Consider the following 7500-nt stretch of genomic DNA (forward strand, 5'->3'; position numbering starts at 1 on the left):
GGGGAGGCGGTGAGGAGCGCGGGCTCCCCCACCTCTTGGCTGGCCTTCGGAGCATGGGTTGCTCTAGTTGGTTTTTATTCCCCCTTCTGTTTTTGTGTGCTCGTACGGTCAAAGCCAGGCGCGCGCCCCCGTGTCCTCGGCGCCAGAGTAACAAAAAAGGGGGCAGCTTGGCTTGAGTGGTGCCCGAAAGGCAGACAAATCTTAGCGGTAGATCACTCGGCTCGTATGTTGATGAAGGACGCAGCTAGCTGTGAGAATTAATGTGAATTGCAGGACACATTGACCATCAACCATTTGAAGGCACGTGCAGCCCCGGGTTCCTCCCAGGGCTACGCCTGTCTGAGCGTCGCTTGACGATCAATCGCCATCCAGGGGCCACTCCGGCGGCACGGCTGGGGTCGCCTCTCAGGCCCGTTGCCCGCAGCGGGCGGTGGCGGTGGCGGCAGCGATGGTGGTGGCAGCAGCGGCGTCCCGCCAGTGCCAGGAGGGAAGGCGGTCAGGGGTTCGGCGAGGGAAGCGTTTCCCTAGGCGGCCTCGATACCTTCACTGCGGCCCGGCGGGTGTTGTCGTCATCGCAGTCGTCGTTGTCGCAGTCGTCGTCGTCGTTGTTGCCGCACAGGGCCTTTGTCCGCCCTAAATGCAGACTCGGGGAGCACTCCGTAGCTCCCCGCTCCCGGAGTGAGCTGCTGGGGTGGAGCTCAACCTCGCCAGGACCGTGCAGTGGATGCAGTGGCGCGGCAGCCTAGGGAGAGTGAGAGACGGCGTCGAAAGGTGCTGCTGAGGGCCAAGAGAGGAAGAGAGAGGAGGGCGAGAAGGGGAGGCGAGACACAGCCTCGCCCCCAGTGTCCCCCCGCACAGGCGGCTGTCTGCGGGTGGGAATCGCAGCGGTACCGTGCCATGCTTCCGAGCGCACACACGTGGCGAGAGCGCCGGGGATGGTTGTTCTGACCCCGTCCTCCCTTCGCCTGCCCCCTCCTCTTCTGTCGCGGTCTCGGGGCACGCCGAGGGGCGCCGTCGTTCCTCTCTCTCTCCCCGCCGAGGCCGTCGCGCACGCCACCGCCTGGCCGGTCCTCCCGCGCGGGGCCGTCTCTGCCGCGCTCCCTTTTGGGTTCTTATCTCCGGGATGGGGCTCTCTGTCTCCTCGTCACTCGCTCGTGCACACGTGCGCTCTCTCTCTCTGGCTCCCTCCAGGAGCGCGAAGAGGAGGGGGGGCGGGCAGCGTAGCGGGTGGGGGAGACATGGCGGCCATCATCACGCGCGCCCCTGCGCGCGGCGCAGCCGAGCTTTGGCCTTGCAAGCTCAGATCAGACGTGGCGACCCGCTGAATTTAAGCATATTAGTCAGCGGAGGAAAAGAAACTAACAAGGATTCCCTGAGTAACGGTGAGTGAAGAGGGAAGAGCCCAGCGCTAAATCCCCACCCCACGGTGTGGCACGGGATATGTGGCATACAGAACCCCCCCTCCCCAGCGGCGCTCTCGGGGGACCCAAGTCCTTGTGATCGAGGCCGCAGCCTGCGGATGGTGTGAGGCTGGTAGCGGCCCCCCGGCATGCCAGGCCCGGGGCTTCTCGGAGTCGGGTTGCTTGGGAATGCAGCCCAAAGCGGGTGGTAAATTCCATCTAAGGCTAAATACCAGCACGAGACCAATAGCCAACAAGTACCGTAAGGGAAAGTTGAAAAGAACTTTGAAGAGAGAGTTCAAGAGAGCATGAAACTGTTAAGAGGTAAATGGGTGCGGCCCACGCAGTCCGCCTGGAGGATTCAACCCGGCGAGTTGCGGTCGGCCGGCGCGGGTTTGGCGGATCCTCGCCTCCACCTCCCCTCCGTCCCCCGGGTGAACCCCGTGCGTGGGGCGAGCCGGGGGGGGGCAGGCCGGCACAAGGACCCCCCCTCGGCCGGCGGCCAGCCCTGGCCAGGCACATTTCCTCCGCAGCGGTGTGCCGCGACCGGCTCCAGGTCGGCTGAGAAGGCCTCCGGTGGGCAGGCCGCCCGGCGCCGCGCGAGCGGCTGCAGGTGTTACAGCCCCCAGGCAGCAGGTCTTGCTGAATCCCAGGGCCGAGGGCGAGGACCGCCGCCGCGCCCTCCTCCCCCCCCGTTGGCGGCGCCGTGGTGGGGGACGTCGCTTTTCCCCCGCCCTCCCCCTCCCGGGGGTGGGGGGGGTGGGGGCGGCGTCCCCGCAGCGCGGCGTTTCACGCAGGGGTGCAGGGGCTGAGCCCGCTGGCCCCCGGCGCCACAGTCAACCGGGGCGGACTGTCCTCAGTGCGCCCCAACAGCATGGCGCCTCTGGGCCGGGCCTGATGGGGTCCGCGACGATGTCGGCTACCCACCCAACCCATCTTGAAACACAGACCAAGGAGTCTAGCACGTGCGCGAGTCAGGGGCCATCATCGAAAGCCCGCGGCGCAATGAAGGTGAGGGACGGCACGCGCCGGCTGAGGTGGGATCCCAGGGCACGTCACGCCAGGCAGCCCCAGGCGCACCACCGGCCCGTCTCTCCCACCTCCCCCTTGTGGAGCCAGGGAGGTGGAGCGTGAGCATCCGTGCTAGGACCCAAAAGATGGTGAACTATGCCTGGGTAGGGCAAAGCCAGAGGAAAACTCTGGTGGAGGTCCGTAGTGGTCCTGACGTGCAAATCGGTCGTCCGACCCGGGTCTAGGGGCGAAAGACTAATTGAACCATCTAGTAGCTGGTTCCCTCCGAAGTTTCCCTAAGGATAGCTGGCACTTGGCAATGAGCAGTTTTACCCAGTAAAGCGAATGATTAGAGGTCTTGGGGCCGAAACGATCTCAACCTATTCTCAAACTTTCAATGGGTAAGGGGGCTGGCTCGCTGGCGTGGAGCTGCGCCGTGGAATGCGAGTGCTCAGTGGGCCACTTTTGGTAAGCAGAACTGGCATTGCGGGATGAACTGAACGCCGGGTTAAGGCGCCCGATGCCGACACTCATCAGAGCCCAGAAAAGGTGTTGGTTGATCTAGACAGCAGGACGGTGGCCATGGAAGTCGGAATCCGCTAAGGAGTGTGTAACAACTCACCTGCCGAATCAACTAGCCCTGAAAATGGATGGCGCTGGAGCGTCAGGCCCATACCCGGCCGTCACCAGCAGTGCGATGCCCGCGGGGGCTAGGCCCCGACGAGTAGGAGGGCCGCTGCGGTGCGCCTCGAAGCCTGGGACGTGGGCCCGGGTGGAGCCGCCGCAGGTGCAGATCTTGGTGGTAGAAGCAAATATTCAAACGAGAGCTTTGAAGGCCGAGGTGGAGCAGGGTTCCATGTGAACAGCAGTTGAACATGGGTCAGTTGGTCCTAAGCGATAGGCTGAGCGCCGTTCCGAAAGGGTGGGCGATGGCCTCCATTGCCCTCAGCAAAGGGAGTCGGGTTCGGATCCCCGAATTCGGAGTGGCGGAGACAGGCACCGCGAGGCGCCCAGTGCTGTGACACAACCAATCCCGGAGAAGCCGGCAGGAGCCCCGGGGAGAGTTCTTTTTTCTTTTTGAAGGGCTGGGCGCCCTGGAAAGGGTTCGCCCCGAGAGAGGGGCCCACGCCTTGGAAAGCGTCGCGGTTCTGGCAGCGTCCGGTGAGCCCTCGCTGGCCCGTGAAAATCCGAGGGAGAGGGTGTAAGTCTCGCGCCAGGCTGTACCCATATCCACAGCAGGTCTCCAAGGTGAACAGCCTCTGGCATGTTGGAACAATGTAGGTAAGGGAAGTCGGCAAGCCAGATCCGTAACTTCGGGATAAGGATTGGCTCTAAGGGCTGGGTTGGTCGGGCTGGGGCGCGAAGTGGGGCTGGGTGCGTGCCGCGGCTGGACAAGGCACCGCGCGCAGGTGAGTGCGCTCCGCCTGGCCTGCCCAGGTGCTGGGGCGCGCGCGGGCGCACGTGGCGTTTACTCTGGACGTGCGCTGGACCCTTCCTGTGGATCGCCCCAGCTGCGGTGGGCGCTGCCCGCCCCCCCCCCCCCCCGCCTACCCTCCGCCTTGCTGCGGCCAGCACCCCAGCAGTGGCCGCCGCCGTCGTCATTGTGCGCCGCCGCCCCATCGGTTCCCGCCGGTGGGGTTCCCGCGGTGCGTGGCCGGCGTGCGTGCGGCCACGGCCGGCGTCAGCCAAGCGGTTCACGCGGGGTAGGGTCCCCGGAGGGGGTCCCCGGGCTGGTGCCCTGCCTCGGCCAGTGCCTAGCAGCCGGCTTAGAACTGGTGCGGACCAGAGGAATCCGACTGTTTAATTAAAACAAAGCATCGCGAAGGCCCAAGGCGCGTGTTGACGCGATGTGATTTCTGCCCAATGCTCTGAATGTCAAAGTGAAGAAATTCAATGAAGTGCGGGTAAACGGCAGGAGTAACTATGACTCTCTTTCTACCTGAAACCTGGCCCCCCAGTTGGACAGGGGCGATGGGTTCGGAGGTGGGCTGAGCACCCAATCCGTTCCCGATGTTGAATCCAGTCATGACTCAGCTATTCCAAATCCAAATCCGTTTCTCGGAGGAGGAAACTGGGGGCGGCCGTTACACCTTACTGGGGTATCGGTGGGCACTCAGACCTCCTGAGATGATTTTGTAACATCTACAACCACCAAATTGACAGAAAATGAATTGGGCTTGCTGGTGAATTTCTCTTTAGAACTGTATAGGTCAGATCTGCAAGAGCATGTACAGGGGGTGGTTCATTTTTCTGTTAATGGGGGGGTGTTGAACGGGTTTCCTGAGGTGTATGAACGGCCTACACCACAACTGAGTGAGGGGGACGACTTAAATCCTAGTCCCCCTAAGGACGATGATCAGAATGTACTTGAGAAGGGAGGCAGTGGGAAGGGGGAAGAGGGTACACCAGAGGCATTGCCTCCAGTGCCTGAGGTCCGCAGTGAACAGGCACCGGATGACATGGTGAAGGTGACTGTTCCTGACAAAAATCCCCCATGTCCTTGCTGTGGTACCCGGCTCAACTCGATGTCGGCCCTAATTGAACACCTTAAGGGGTCTCACGGGAGGAAGAGGGTGTGCTTTCAGTGTGCCTAGTGTGGGAGGGAGGATTTTAACCATCACAGTACTGTTTGTCATTTTGCAAAGTGCAAGGGTCCGAAGGATGTGGGGCCTCCAGTGGGAGAGTGGATATGTGAGGTATGCAGTAGAGATTTTATGACTAAAATTGGCCTAGGACAACACAAAAGATTGGCACATCCACTGGTTAGAAACCAGGAGAGGATTGATGCTTCCCAACCGAAAGAAACATCAAGCCGAGGAGCCCACAAAAGATGCTGGACAAAGGAGGAGGAAGAGCTACTTGTCAAGCTGGAGGTACAGTTCGAGAGTCACAAAAACATTAATAAGCTCATATCGGAACACTTAACAACCAAAACAGCTAAGCAGATTAGTGATAAAAGGAGAATGCTGCTCAGGAAGAATGGAGTGGGTGGGGGAGCAGCTGGGAACTTGAAATCAGAACCTGGGTCAAGTCATCAATCCCAGGCAGGAACTGTGAACAATGGACTTGGGGGGAACCACCAGCCGAGAGGACCAGCTGCTGGGAAGGGAACAATAGAGACATCTGGACACCACCTTGATAGGGATAATGGTCTCCGGGAAACCGTTGGCCAGCAGAGGGCGGGGCGACTGCAGGCTCGTTATCAGAAAAGGATCAAAGAACGTTTATCAGAGGGGACAATTAACAACTTCCCCAGAGCATTTGAACAGTTATTAGAAGGCCAAAAGGTGCGACCACTGCTCAATCAGACAGCGCAGGACTGCTTTGGTTGCCTGGAATCAGTGAGCCAAATAAGAACAGCACTCCGGGGGAAAGCAAAAAGGAAACTCGGGAGGAGCAGCCAAGAAAACAGTTTCAGAAGTGGATGAAGGACAGAGCGATCAAAAGAGGTAACTACCTCTGCTTTCAGCGTTTATTCCATCTAGACGGGGAAATTAGCGAAGATCATTTTGGACGACATCGAATGTCTGTCTGTGATATATCACCCAGTGAAATTTATTCGGTATTCAAGGCCAGATGGGAAACACCTGGACAGTTTGGTGTGAGACTTGAGAGTCTTTGGAGACTTTGAAATTAAAGGGAAGGCCCACAATAAGGCCTTCAGGGACTTAATTACGGCCAAAGAAATTGAAAAGAACGTGCAGGAAATGAGCAAGGGCTCAGCGCCAGGTCCAGATGGGATTGCCCTTGGGGACATCAGGAAGATGGATCCCGGGTATGCCCGGACTGCTGAGCTCTTCAACCTGTGGTTAACATCTGGTGACATCCTGGACATGGTGAGGGGGCGCAGGACTGTTTTGATCCCCAAATCGACAAAACTGGAGCACCTGAAGGACATCAACAACTAGAGACCCATCACAATTGGTTCCATCTTGCTGAGGCTGTTCTCCAGGATCGTGACGGCGAGGATGACTAAGGCGTGCCCCCTCAACCCAAGGCAGAGAGGTTTCATCAGTGAGGTGGGATGTTCTGAGAACCTGAAGCTCCTGCAAACTATAATTCGGACTGCCAAAAATGAACATAGACCACTGGGTGTTATATTCGTGGACATTGCTAAGGCTTTTGACACCGTGAGCCACCAGCACATCTTACACGTTTTACAGCAACGGAGAGTGGATCCCCACGTCGTCGGACTGGTGGACAATATGTACAAGGACATCAGTACGTATGTCACCGTCAAGAAGAACACGCACACAGACAAAATCCAGATCCGGGTTGGAGTGAAGCAGGGTGATCCGCTGTCACCCCTTCTATTCAACCTGGCAATGGACCCCCTGTTGTGCAAGCTGGAAGAGAGTGGCAAAGGATTCCATCGTGGAGAGCGTACGATAACTGCCATGGCATTTGCTGACGATCTGGTCTTGTTGAGCGACTCCTGGGAGAACATGAACAGCAACATCAAGATACTAGAGACCTTTTGCGTTCTCACCGGTCTCAAAACGCAGGGACAAAAGTGCCACGCCTTCTACATCAAGCCCACAAAAGACTCTTACACCGTCAACAACTGCGCTGCATGGACCATCAACGGCACACCCCTGAACATGATTAACCCTGGGGAATCGGAGAAATACCTCGGCCTGCAGATCGACCCCTGGACTGGGTTTGCAAAAACCGACCTTTCCGCAAAACTAGACGTCTGGCTCGAACGCATTGACCGAGCCCCACTTAAACCTCTGCAAAAACTTGACATCCTCAAAACATATACCATTCCTCGACTGACCTACCTGGCTGACCACTCAGAGATGAAAACAGGGGCCCTTGAAGCCCTTGACCTGAAGATCCGAACAGCGGTTAAGGACTGGATGAACCTACCTCCGTGCACAGGTGATGCCATCTTGTACTCGAGCACGAGGGACAGCGGTTTGGGCGTCATCAAATTGGTGGGACTGATTCCCAGTGTGCAGGCCTGGAGACTGCATCGCATTGCACAGTCTCTGGACGAGACGATGAAGACCTTCCTGGAGAAAGCTGAGATGGAGAAGATGTATGAGAAACTATGGATTCAAGCTGGAGGGAAGAGAGCGGCGAT

The 7500-nt window shown here is 58.7% G+C and overlaps 1 non-coding gene and 1 pseudogene across 1 annotated transcript; both read left to right on the plus strand.

The window, feature by feature from the left end:
• Positions 1-196: 196 nt before the first annotated feature.
• Positions 197-349, plus strand: LOC129133456 (5.8S ribosomal RNA). The gene has a single exon (XR_008535994.2). It is a non-coding gene; the product is annotated as a 5.8S ribosomal RNA (ribosomal RNA).
• Positions 350-1294: 945 nt separating this feature from the next.
• Positions 1295-7500, plus strand: part of LOC129131495 (28S ribosomal RNA) — an 8361-nt pseudogene continuing 2155 nt past the window's right edge.

The sequence above is a fragment of the Agelaius phoeniceus genome, chromosome 7 (genome assembly GCF_051311805.1).
Source record: "Agelaius phoeniceus isolate bAgePho1 chromosome 7, bAgePho1.hap1, whole genome shotgun sequence".
NCBI lineage: Eukaryota > Metazoa > Chordata > Aves > Passeriformes > Icteridae > Agelaius > Agelaius phoeniceus.